This window comes from Puntigrus tetrazona, chromosome 17 (genome assembly GCF_018831695.1).
Source record: "Puntigrus tetrazona isolate hp1 chromosome 17, ASM1883169v1, whole genome shotgun sequence".
Classification (NCBI taxonomy): Eukaryota; Metazoa; Chordata; class Actinopteri; order Cypriniformes; family Cyprinidae; genus Puntigrus; species Puntigrus tetrazona.
The window spans coordinates 15,827,535-15,842,195 of record NC_056715.1 but is presented as its reverse complement, the minus strand read 5'-3'; the positions used below and the strand labels follow the sequence as shown (position 1 = coordinate 15,842,195).

Here is a 14,661-nt window from a genome sequence, read left to right as displayed (position 1 = left end):
ATGCATGTGAGACAAAATGTACTCATGTCATTTACTAAAATCAACTCTGGAGAGTATTTAAAAAAACAAGCTTTATTACAAAGAGTTCAGGTTTTGGAAAACAGCTTTTTCTTAACAGGCTTCTATAATTCACAATAAACTTTACATTAAGTGTAAAAGGTTGTTAGGGCATCTACTCCTTACATCAAACACACAATATCTTACAGGTACTGATTCATGATGTCCATGTGCAGTAGTGTAAAAAAAACTGAACGGCCGTTTATCTATTAACCAGTAGTTGTGCACATTCAAACAGGAGACTCTCCTTGTGTTCACACGCCCAGTGCGAATGCTCAATCCAAATATATTTCTATGAAGATACACCATTGTCTTTGGTGTTCAGCTCTTGCCTTTGACTTGTGAAAGCCCCCAGCTGATCCTCAGAAGTTGGATTCGGTGACACGAGATGGTGGAAAAGCACCACTGACGAGGATCAAGGGGTGCTAGGTTGGTGGTATTAGCGAGGGATTCCAGGACTCCACGGGCTTATTTTTTTACCTACATTTTTCTTTTATGAAAAATAAAATGATAAGCAGACTACTCCATTATTCCAGTGTTCAACATCATTAGACCTAACCAATCATTCACGCAAAACAAAAAAAACAGTTTTGGAAGATGAGGCATACACTTGCATACACACACTTCAAAACAACACAAACAAGTGTCATTAATTGTCTCGAGGACATTAATAAATAAACCAGTAAAAGAACAGTTGTGCAGTGTTAAAAAAATGAGTGTGCTGGAAAAACAAAACTAAACAAATCGCCAAACTAAGCTTCAATTTCTTTATAGTACTAATATGAATGCTTGTGTGAAACTGGGCAATATGTCCAGCCCTCCAGATTCCCCCTTAAAACCGATACATTCTTCCACCTTATATCACAAGGTAGGTGCTTTTTTATTCTTGTGTCCAATGATCTGTCCGTTTCTCGTTCTGGCTCAGCGTTGCGTGCTTCTGAACACAATCTGAGCCAAACCCAGGTCCTACAGCGAATACATGGTCACCCACAAGAAGCAGAAAAGAGCAGATTGTTTGGTATGTCAGCAGGGAGCGAATGAGAGAGAGCCTGTTTCCCGTAACGGGTCCCTATGAGGCTGTCTCGGTGATGGACCTGCAACTGTCCTTCGCCTCCTAAAGATGGATGCATTCTCTACTCCGTAATTACGCTGGGAGTGGCTCCTAGCACACAGCCCAAGATTTGTTTTCCTCTTTCAGAATAGAATGTGAACTGGCCTGCCATGGAGCTGCGGAGAGCTGTGGAAATCAATGGCATTCGATTGGATACAAAGGGGAAAAATACATTCAAGTGCCCCATATATTCATTTTCAGGTCAGTTTGAACATGTGCAAGACCCTCAAACGCAACTGGTGCCTTTGAAGCACCTCGAGAAACTTAGAGAGGAAGGACACGAGCAGTCTCCCAGAGCTGCCTGGAGCATTTGTTTGTTTACAGTGTAGTTTCACACGTGTTTCTTCAGCAAGTCTGAGGTTCTACACACAGCCGTACTCATACCAAACAGTCTGAGGGTCATTGTTGGGGTCTGGAGAAGCAGGTTTGCTGGTGGGCTGCTCCTTGGTGGCGTAGCTTACGTTTGAGGTGTCTGCTTTCTTCAACACAGGCGACTCTGCCTGCCTTTGCTCCCGAGGTTCCTCCTCCAAATCCTTCAGCCTCAGCGCCGCTACGGCTCGGACCGGAGTCACCATGGCCACCTCACCACGATGGGGGGCTCCTCGGGTTTGAGCGGGTCCAGAACGGGTCGCTCCTGCCCTGCTGCTACCGCTCCCAACGTATTCCCGTTCGGCCTGCAGTGACATAGACGAAGAGTGCACTGGAGGCGGACTAGACAGGGGCAACTCATCTCTCGGAGGAGCGAGAGATAGACGGCGGGGGTCCACAGATATGTGGCCTGGGTCTCCAGGCAGAGGCGAAGAACTGGCTAGCCTAGCGGACATTGGTCTTTCTCTGGTGACTACTCCGGACCTCCTCACCACCACATCATTTGGGCTGGGAGAACTTGCCTCGGAGCGGTAACTGTCCGGGCCGTTGGAGCGGAGGAGGTCTGCGGAGGCCAGGCTGAATGTACGACTCAGGTTGGTGCTGCTGCCTACACCTCCACGAGAACCGGACTGTTGCAACGGAGCGGACCGCAGTCCTGCTCCTCTGTTAGGGAGGGTTTGCGAATGAGACGGAGGTGTGGAGGTCTCTGTGAGCCGAACGCTTGGTTTGACGCTGTGTCCAGGTTTGGGGGCCCGACCATCTAGTTCTGGTGGATTAGTCTTGATGGTTGGTGACACGTAATTGGTGGGGGTTTTAGCGCCATCTCGCAGAGGGACAGGTCGAGTCGATCTGGTGAAATAATCAGTCATAAGATCCTCTCGACTTCCTGTCTGCACCTGAAAGACATTAAATCATAATTTTTTTTTTTTTTTTTTTTTTTTTGCAAAAAGCATTTGGTTTTTACCGGGACACAATTCCAGTATTGGAAAAATGACCAAACATTTAACACATTTAATTAAATTATTATAAAAAAACTTTAGTATAGGGACCAATTCTTACTATTAACTAGTTGCTTATTAGCATGCCTATTTGTTAGTACTTGTATAAGTACCATATTTTACATCCCTAGTCCTACCCAATACCTACAATCAACTACTAAATATTAATAAGCAGCAAATTAGGAATTTATTAAGGCAAAGTCATAATTAATGGTTTGTTAATAGCCATATTTGCATTATAAAATGTCATAAAACACGAAAAATTATATTACTAATAATACTTATTCCATTTTGTTTATATGCCTATGGTAAACAAAAAAAAAACATTCTCACTTAAAACTAAGGACTAACTGAATAAATAACGGATAATTTAATAAAATAACTACAATAATATTAATATTTACATACAATAAACTTAATATTGTGCCTTAAATATAACAGTAAGTGATACTGTGTATAAAAATTTTAAAAAGATGTTAAAATTTTAATGTAAAAGATATATTTACATATTTTATAAACTTCTGCAACTTTGCTAGAAATCTCCAGATTTGTTCGTAACCATGGGAATCCTTTGCATGCATTTCTTATAACTTGCACCATGTCTTACAACAGAAACACATTGTTATCTACATCATTTTGGTAGAATTGTGAATGTCCAGCACTCAGGGTCTCCAATTACGAACATTTCACACAGCACTCAAAAACATTATAATAATCCACAATTAGCAAACTATAATCACTAATGCAAGGTCAGATAGCTCAAATATCAGGCATAATTTAATTAGGAGCATAAATGTCTTATGTGTACATGTTAGTGTTACACAACTTACAGTGGGCGGGGACAGGGCGTTACTCTCCTGTAAGAACTCCTCCAGGGTGACCATTTCACTGCCAGGAGAGGACGACCGCTTAGAAGTGGGCCGCTGGGAAGAGCGTGAAGCAGACAGGGCATCACAGGGAAGGGTGGAGCTACGAGGAATCAGAGAGGACTGACTGAGACGTGAGCCTTCATGACCCAGTCCAACCACATCGTCGCTGGATAGACTGGCAGATCGGCCCTGCAGGCAGTCCAGAGAACCTGGAGGAAGACAGGAAATGGAAGAGTGTAAGACGTTATAAAAATAAAAGACTAAAAGATAAGAGATTAAAAGATACACTGTAAAAACTTACGGTGATTTTAAAACATAGAAAACTGAAAATGCTACAAATATACCATAATATACCAATGCAAAAAAATATACCATTAACCTGATAAATTGTTAATGGTATATTCCTGTAAAATTTACAGGGAAAAAAACGGAAACTGCCATTCCCAGAATTCCCTGCATTGCATTTAAAACTTCGCTTGAATTTGAAAAGATTTTTTTTTTTTTAAATAACTATGTTTCTTCTTATTTGTTTCTTATCAGTTCTGTTTATTACGGTTGTATGTTACATGTAATGTTGTTAAATAAATGTTTATTGCATATTTCAGTTTAAGGAGTCTCACCATGACGGTGTTTGGTGCTCGTGTGAATGACACTGAGCCCCTTCTATTAGGGCTGTGCAATATATAAAGTCTGATATATTCATGTGCATCACGTCAGTATATCCAGGTTCTGTGATTTACAGTAAACCTCCATCAGCAGTTTTCAAACGCAAACACCAGTTAATTCACACAGCCGTCGATCACTGACTATTCAGATTCCTTGTTAAGGTTCCTTGGATCGCTTGGCGTACACAAGAACCAAAGGGCTTTTATAAAGTATATTTTTTGCTGAATATTCAAAACAATGTGCTTATTGCATATTATGGCGCTTTTATCAGCAGAGAACTTGTGAAAAGCTTATGTGAAGAGTTTATGAAATGATCAATCCCTCCGTCGTACAATCTGACAAAGATCTGCTGCAAACAGACGTGGTTCAGACGACTGCAGCGAACAGTAAAAACCAAACATGCCAAGTGTGAACATATCCTCAAAAACTGCACTTATAGATTTATTTAATTTGAATTTAATAAAATGTTATTAAAAGTGTACCTAAAGCTTGCCGTATCAAACACCACTAACAAAAAATAAAAAGGAAGGAAGGAGGAGCTTTCACACAGTCTAAAGAGTTCATAAGAAAACATGAGGCACTAATAGCTCTCACCATTATGAAAGCGATCTTTCAGTTAATGATGGAAATAATGTAAGATGTTTCAATAAAAGCGCACCATCTTTTTTTATGGTTTGTTTGCAAGCAGCATATACCACACTTTCACACCAGTCATTGTGAGAGAAAATTGAGTTTCCAAATTATTCAAAGGTCACTATAACGGCATTCTCACATAGTCAGAACATTGACGGGCTTATAATTTATTCTGTTCAAAAAAACCCACTTTGTGAAAGCACGTAAAGATGGTAAGTTGGTGGAGTCTGGTGTTGCCAATTTTTTTTTTTTTTTTAAGAAGTTATACTCTTCAAGACTGCGTGTATCTGCTAAATGCAAATAGAAAAATACTGTGAAATATTAGTACAATTTAAAAAAATAAAAGATTAAAATTTCATTTCAATATACTTTCGTAATTGATTCTTGTGATACAAAGGTGTATTTTCAGCAGCAACTACTCCATTGTCATATGATTCTTTAGAAATAATTAGAATATGCTGATTTGCTGCTTAAGACACATTTCTTACCAAAGCTGTTTGTTATTTTTATGGAAATCCTGATGTACTTTTCAGAATTCTTGGATGGATCACATGCATCCTTCATGATTAAATTCTTTATAAATAAAACCGGTAACACTTTACAATAAAGGTGTCATTTGTTAGCATTGGTTAATGTTAACTAACAAGAACAAGCAATAAACATTAGGTGTATTCAGACTTTATTCTTTGACCATTTTAATGATGCACAATGCTGAAATTAGCATTAACTAAGATTAACAAATGCTCTATTGTTCATCCTTAGTTCATGTTAATTAATGAACCTTATTGTAAAGTGTTAACCAAACTTGAACAGCAGTCTTTCCAAATTATAGATATTAATTATATTATTTCAGTGGCGAGAGCGAGAGAAAGAGTGTGGGGGTGGCAGTTTCCATAGCTAGCTGATGAAGTGGCTGTGCATGCATCTGTAACACACACACACCTTTGGAGCTGACAGGGGAATTGCTGCTGGAGGTGAATTCGGCAGAGCTGGGCCGGTGGCCTGTAGAGGAAGGCACATATTAAATATAAGCACATAAAGAAATAAAGCGAGGCTGTCGAGGCAACATGTATTGATTTAGTTAATTCTCTCACCTGTGTTTCCATGGACACCGCTCCCAAAGCCAGCATCTGGGGAATGATGGCGCAAGTCTTCCTCTGAGACCAATCCTGCAAAAAAAAAAAAAAAAAAAAAAAAAAAGTGTTGCCCAACAATGAAGCACTGAATATATCAGTACACATACAGTTTATCCCTCTTTTAATTTTTTATAAGTGCATTTGATTAATTAGTGCCACTAATTACTGCTATCCATATCTATATTTCACGCAATCCAGCTTCTTTTTTTAAAGATGCTCTCCTGAGGACAGTGTCATCATGGGACACACTGGGCCTTTGGCTCCTGCAGTCTTCCTGTGTGCGTTCGTACGAACATGAATGCTTGTTTACGCAGCGCAGTGGATATCTGAGAAAGCTTGAAGCGCTTGAAAATAAACATTCATTTAGAACGAACGCTTTGTTATTACGCTGACAGTGACTTGATGAAATGAGCTTCGGGCTTTTTGGCTGGGAGGTGAGAGTCACTGAGAGGGTCAGCGGTGTTTAAAGCTGAAGCCCTCGTGTGCGTTGTGCTACATTACACATTATAAACTTGCTAACGGCTAAATAAACCAACGCAGCACGGAAAACACAACAGAATCACTTAATGAAAACTTCTGCACTTAAATATGGAAAAAGTAGAAAGGTTGAGTTGAGGTAGGGCCATTAAACATAATTTAATCTTGTGGCTTGGAATCGGTTTTAAACTTGATGTCGTGTTTGCTAGCGTGATGTCCAACTTCTATCCATGGCCTGCTATTGATTACTAAAAGAAAATGATCTCCACTCATTCCTCTAACTGAAAAATGAATGATGGTTATATTAAATGCATCTGCAACTCCCAGAACAGACATTTCAAAAAGATGATTTACTTCACAGCTTTAAATTAACCTTCTTTTTATCCACTAAAGAATCTGAAGAGTTTGAAAACAAAATAATAAACTTCTATTTTTTAAGCTTTTTATATATATATATATATATATATATATATATATATATATATATACATATATATATATATATATATATATATATATATATAATATAATATATATATATATATATATACATATATATATATATATATATATATATATATATACGCATATATATAAACATATATATATATATATATACATATACATATATATATACATATATATATATATATATACATATATATATACATATATATACATATATATATATATATATATATATATATATATATATATAGTTTAAATTTCAGGTCAGCAAGTCTTTACAAATTTAAAATCTTTATTCAGCAGCATGTATTAAAATTATCAAAAATAAACGCATCAATAAACTAACAAAATACTGTATTTCAAATAAATGCTTTCTATTCACCAAAATTTTTTTATCGATAATCATGTGACACTGAAGACTGCATTAATGCCTGCTGACAATTCAGCTTGGCCATCACAGCAAAAAATGAACTTTAATATATATATATATATATATATATATATATATATATATATATATATATATATATATATATAAAAATGAACAATAAGTATTTATAAATTATAGTAATATTTACCAATCTATACTTTTATGAGCAAATACATTTATCAACTGATCAAATAAATGTAATAGAAATAAATGCAAGTATGAAGGAAGTAGTTCAGTTGCAAAAGCCTTTAAGAACCATCTGAAATTTTTATCAGGGTCGATGGTGTAGTTCCGGTAAATTCACTTTAATCACTTTAAAATCTGACAAAAAATTTCATTTTAGTACATAAAGGCTTTTGCAACTGAACAGCATGAACACGTATAGATACTTATTCACACACATGCACAGGGTAGATGATGTATCAATGTGTCTGTGGTGTAACAGAATTAAAAAACAAAACAAAAAAAAAACTAACACTGAATACACAGGGGTTGGACAAAGAAACTGAAACTATTTAGTGTTTTGATCACATTTTGACCAGCCTGGTGGTCAATCTTCATTGATTGCACTTTCCAACAGTAAGAGCAGAGTGTGAAAGTTTAATTAGCAGAGTAACAGCACAGTTTTGCTTAATATATTGCAATGCGCACAACATTATGGGTCATTCAGAGTTGGTGCACATCTTGCAGGAGCCACGGTATCCAGGGTAATGTCAGCATACCACCAAAAAAGACAAACCTGTTCGAAGACTGTTGCATGCCCACAGTGAAGCATGGGGGTGGATCAGTGATGGTTTTCAATATTTATATATATATATATATATATATATATATATATATATATATATATATATATATATATATATATATATGCTAAATATATTAGTCCAAATTTGTTATATATTTCAAAAATGATGTTTAAAATCTTCCTTTTCAAATGGGACTATTTTCAGCTTACAGCAACAGAGCCAAAATGGGTTTTAATAATGTTTTTTAAATCTTTTTTTCTCCTTCACGTAATTTCAAATAGCACGCTTTATTCTGCTTGACATATAAAAAGAAAAGTTATTTTGAAAAATTTTTCTGTTTATGTCCATACAACCAATGCCATTTTGGATCCCCGCTGACTTAACCAAAGTAGGACACAGGTTTAAAGTAACATATGAATATTAATTTTAGGGTTAACCATCCCTTTGCGTTTAACCTCCTTAAATTCCTATATTGGTGAAAACTAAAAGTCTTCTGCAACTTCAATGCACAAACCAATAAATCATAAAGTGCCTGTAAGGATGAGTAAATTTACTAGCGTACATGGCAGAATGATCGTGCTCTGTCATTTGAGGCTCAAGGCTGCTGACATGTAGTCTACTAAATGACATAATTTAGAGTTACCCTTTGGCCTGCGTCCCGGCCGCATGCTGGAGGACGACGTGTAGCCTAGTGCATTGTGGGAGTTGCGGCTCAGTGGAGTCGAACAGGTGGCTCCTGGCTCTCTGCCCCGCCACCGGATCAGCTCTTCGTACCCGTTCATGCTCTCACTACCGCCCCCTACAGAGCGATAGCCCTCTCTGCCTCTGGACCCTCCACTGTCGTTCAACACTTAAAAACAAAAATGAAGAGAAAAGGTCAGAGAGTGTGTAGTGCATACAGATCACGTGCAGTGCAAGCGCTGCTGCTGGGCTCCAGTGATGCTGTGGGCAGCTGCGTAGAAGAAGGTGTTGGGTCAAAAGCACAAGCATGTGTTAGTAAAATGAATCAACTCCAAAAAACACAACAACACTTAAGCAAGAACAGCGGTGACGGTTATAGACAGTTAAAGGAACGTTCCAGGTTCAATATCTGCAGCATCTGCTGTAAATTGGACCCTTATGGGGCATGCCAAAATGTATCCTTGAGATATAAAATGGTCGAAATGGTCTTTTATCGTGATTATTATATTCACACATAACAAAAGAAAACCAAAAAAAAAAAAAAAAAAAAATCACTGGACTTGCAGGTTTTAAATTGTCATACAAGAGTACAAGTTGAATGACTGAATGATTTCATCAGACCTTCTTAGGAACCAATCGTTCACCCAAAAAAAAATAAATAAAAAAAAAATTCATTTACTCACTCTCATGTGTTTTTTTGGTATGAATTTAGCTCTACTGAAAATGATGGTATCTAGACAGTTTCTGTTCCCCAACGACTTAAGTGGTTTTTTTTTGTTTTTTTTTTTAACCTAACATGGAAGCCACTTACTAACAGTTTTGGTTACCAACAATCTAAATATTTTTTCGTGTTGTTATTACTCTACAGAAAGTGAAGAAAAAGGAATGGTCTGCAGATTGGGCCAGGCACTCCATAACGCTAATCTTGTTGGACCGGAACCAAGATTCTGCTCGCTTGCTGGTGTGTTTGGGTTTGTTGTCTTGTTGAAACACCCATTTCAAGGGCATTTCATCTTCGGCATAAGGCAACATGACTTCTTTAAGTGTTTTAGTGTACTCAAAGTGATCCGTGGTATGAGAAACATCCCCATATCATGATGCTGATCTTCAGTGTACTGTGGCTTGAATTCAGTGTTTGATGGTCGTCTCACAAACTGTCTATGACCCCTAGACTCAAAAAGAACAATCTTGCTTTCAGTCCACTAAATATTGTGCCATTTCTCTTTAGGCCAGTCAATATGTTGCTATTATTTTGAACGCGCTTTTTTCCAATTATAGATTCAATTACACAGAATGCTGCTTTTCTATTACTCTACTACACCAACTAATAAAATATTTGCCATGTAGAAAACTAAATTTCTACCAAAAACCTAGTTAGTGATGTTGGACTGCTTATATTATTATTTTGAACGCAACTGTGTGTGTGTGTGTGTGTGTGTAATATATTTGAGGGTTTAAACCTCATACAAGTTTGGGACAACATTGGTATGATGTAAATGATGACAGAATTTCATTGTTTTATTTGTTATTGTTTTGTTTTTTTGGCCCTGATGCTAATCGACAGAGTTTGACTTTTATTGAACCCAAAACATTCCTTTAAGCTTGACTGCTGTGGCCAAACTAAAACACCAGCTGGTACTCTCTGGTGCTCCACGAGAATCTCTTTATTAAAATCATGCTGAAAACTATTTCTCACATGACTTTTAAAAAGAAAAAGCAGTTTCTATATCTGCTTGAAAAATCATCAGGAGTAGTGCTACATAATTTGGGGTCTTTTAATGACTTTGAATGACATTAAGAAGGGAAATGTTGCAAGCCAGACTCGAACACTGTCTGTACAAACATCATGACCCGATGTACCAGAGTACATTTTTACACTGAGCAACAGCAGACCTTTTCAATACTTTTTGCAATCGTTTTTTTTCTTTGTTCCCCTTTTAATGATAAAATTATATGAGAAATGTCACAAACCAGACTTAAATGTGCATTGTCTATAAGAGCACCATGGCTCAATGCATTTGAGGTTTTACAATGGTTTCACATTTCTCAATACTTTTCAAAACTCTTGAACTCCACACACTGCTTGCATATCCAATAAGCACTAAAACTACAAAAACACTTCCCTCAAATCAGCTTATTCTTTCATAAGTAACAGATATTATTTAACATAACTGCTGTAGAAATGTAACAAACTTCAGTTTTGCATTCCGTCAGGTCTTGAACGTGAAGAATTTGTATGCATGTGCAAAAACCTGTCTGTCTTCAATGTGTGAAGAGCTTTGAGAACGATTTGTGAATGAGTGCATGCGCTAACCTCTAAGCTTTGGCTTTAAGCAATTCTCTTTTCTTTTTTTAATGACAGAAATGAGGAGGACAAATTTCTTAAGCCAAACTCAAACATTCATCATCTAGATGAGCAGCATGACTCAATGTGATGCGTCAGAGAGCATGTGATGATAATAAGTCTATATAACCGAGCTTTTACCACTTTTAATGACAAAAAAAAAGGATGGGAAACGTCACAAGCCAGACTCGAACATGCATCAGCGCCATCTGCTATTCTGGTATAAATGAGAAGCATCAAACATAGATAATGCGCAGAAAATAAAGTTGTGAACATCCGTTTTACAACAAAAATATATTCACCGGATGTGCAGGCATTGAGGTTTTCCTTCTGTAAGAGAATCAAAGCGTAATCTCACAAAAATACCTTCAGATCTTTTTATCTGAAATTGTATTTATCTTTATTTTATTCTTAATAAAAGCAGCTAAATAGGAGAACTTGTGCTGCCATAATTATTGTGATTATGGGACATATCCCCACCTCCAGGAAAGGCTTAGGTATAAATCAATGCGTTTCTCATTTGCAAATGACCCCTTGAACATAAATTGAACGGCTGCATGCGAGTAACACACAACGGAAGCACGGAGAGGAAATGTTAAAGATGCAAATCACACATGAACGCTGGTTGCTGGATATAAGTAATGCTGCAGAGCAAACCTGAAGCAATGCACGTTCGCAAGCCACACAGCATACATCTATCTTTCAACTAGAGGTATCTGATGAAGTCGCCTCCATCTGCCTTCCTCCTTCAGTCGCTCTTTGTATACATGCACTGAATTTGATTACTATTGACTGCAGGCAGAAACTGTGGTCACTTCAAACCACCTTATTCTGCATGAGCAATACCACACACACACACACACACTTATCGTGGCAAGTGCAAAGCCGGCTGCATTTCGCTCTGTTTGAAACACATTACTTACTGCAGGGTTGCATTCAGAGTCCCACAGCCCGGTCCCATAGCCCCCAGAGCATTTATATGAGTCGCAAAGGTGTGTGTTGCGCGTGTGTATGTGCGTTTCTTCATTTTGATTTACCACTGTGAGGCCGTGGTGTGGCGAGTGACAGGACAAGTGTTTTTGGGTTTTTAGCGTTTTAGCTCAGAGTGTTCATTGGCTGTCTAGTATGTGCAGCTTGATGTTTTTAAAAAGAAAAATGGTATATGGTATGAGTAATGATGAGGTAAGCGGTTGTTATAATGATGATGTTAGATGATGTTAGAAATGGCCGATATGCGAAAAGGGTTCATGCGGGGGCAGGGAACAATGTTGTCAGATGAGGACCAGAAGCGTAGGCGTCTGGTAATGGATCGTCGAGAGTGCGGGCGGAGTCCCCTGAACGCGCATTTTCTCCTGGCTCTTGCTCCTGAGAAAGCGAAACGCTTCGCTGCTGGAGGGCTGGAGCGTGTGAGGGTTAATGTAACGGACAGATACACAGACAGAGGAGAGAGATGGGGTCAGTGGAAGAGAAGAAATGATGATTCAGAGATTAAAAACGGTTGCATTTATGATTCATGAAGAATGAAGCCCCGAGGATCCCTTTTGAAGACTATTTTGGCCATGCAATATATAGAGTGAAACTTGGGAAAGTATTATTACTTGGAAAGCTGAGAAATGATAGACTGAAATTGGAAATTTGCAACAGTTATTAGTTTATTGAGTGGACATCAGGAGGAAAAAATCTCCTGATGTCCACTCAAAAAAAAAAAAAAAAAAAAAAAAAAAGAGGTTGTAATTGTAGTAACCCTGTAAATAAATAAAGTCGCATATGCCCCCTAGTGGAAAAGACAGATAGCTGAAGCGCACTAATATAGTATACGCCAACTAAAATCTATTTAAATGAACGTGTTTAAACTTTTTTTTAGTGCAGACCTGAGGATGTTCAGTCGGTGTTGAAGCTGTTTTCTGACCTCGTTTAGAGGCCAAGACTCCAAAGTCACTTGATAACGGATGATATGATTCAAAACACACTAGTGCAATTCGCAATCAATACTACAGCAATTTGGCCTAACTTACCATCACTTTCCCTGTTGATCTATTATGGTATCATTTTTAAGTCAAAGATAATGCACTTGTGATTTAAAGTTCACACAAAAATGCTGTCATTATTTACTTGTCCTCATGTCGTTCCAAACCGGTTTACTTTCTTTTTTTTTTATCTGTGGAACAAAATAGTAGCAGTGCTGGACAATGATTAATTGCACTTAACCACATCCAAAACAAAAGTTCTTGTGTACATAACATATGTTTACTACGTATATATTTATTAGGTATATACACAATACACACATGCATGTATCTATTTAATAAAAATAGATTATGTAAGGAATAACTGACAATGGGTGTGCATTATTTTTCAACAGCTGAGTCAATTATTCTGCTTATACTTATACTTAAAATTGCTATTGTGAGTAGGATTATTTCTTCCTTGTGTCATCCAACGCTTCCATTAATTCCAAACATCATGTTAGACCTAGTAATGGAGGTGTGAGAAGTTGATAGCAGTCTAACTTCTTCTAATGTGAGAGAAAGCATGTGAATTACCTCAGCGCCTGTTAATCTCTTAAAAGTGTTCAGCTAATGTCTCTAATGTTAAAACTGAAGCCAGTTTTCTTCACAAATAGCACCGTTGTTACCTTGCTTGTGAGAAGTCATGTTTTTATGTTATGGATAAGATCGTCGGAGTAGCGCTAATGTGTGCAAACTGTGCGCGTGTCTCTGAGGGAAAGAGAGAGTGGGAGACAGAGTATGTGCTTTCCGTAGCCTACATAATAAATACTTGTAAATAATAAATAATAATGTTGTAAGACCTTTTAAATAATAGAATCATTTAGTGTAGGGATATGGAACTGTAATGCGGTCAAGAGCTGCCTGGAACTACGTTCGCTATGCATTTCCCGGAAAATATTTGCCCACTTTAGAATATTCGTCAGCCAATCAGATTCAAGCATTCAACAGCCCCCATGGTATAAGTTCACATATTAATATATTAATAATATAAATGATGTGAACGACTCTAAATGATTCTAAATAAACACTGTATGTGTGTCTTTATATATACACGTAATAAATACACACTCACGCACATATTATGTATATAAAAACTTATTTTGGATGTGAATAATCACAATTAATCATTGCCCAGCACTAAAAAGAAGATTTTTTTGAACAATGTTAGTAACCAAAAGGTTTTGATAACATCGTCTTTAATTTTATAAGAGGTTAAAAAAAAAGACATAAAACAAAAAATCTTGAAATATCTTCCTCTTGTGTTCCACAGCAGAAAGATACATGAAGAGAGTAAAATACAAAAGAATTTAAATAGTTCTGGGATGGAATTGTGTTACTTGATGTGAACACTCACCTCGGCCGTTGGGGGCAGGTGAAAGAGTTGGGGACTGTATATGATTCTCCTCTGCGGAGTGATTGTTCATGGAGTCCAGACTGAGACGTGACTGTCTGGGGGGCAGCGGTGGAGGGGGAAGGGGCGGTGCGCTCTCGGGACAGTCTATACATGAGGGGATCTCCGGCAGAGGGATGTCTGGAGCGCTTCGGATTCTCTCGCGTGGAGCGTCAGCCCGTTCTCGTTGACTGTCTTTCTTAGGTTTAATGAATTTTGCTATTGCTTTGGCTCCAGCCCAATGCCGGCTCCTGTGTTACAGTAAAACAAAAGC

At 37.6% G+C, this 14,661-nt stretch overlaps 1 pseudogene; it reads right to left on the bottom strand.

The window, feature by feature from the left end:
* Positions 1–54: 54 nt before the first annotated feature.
* LOC122362004 overlaps positions 55–14,661 on the bottom strand; it is a 50,689-nt pseudogene continuing 36,082 nt past the window's right edge.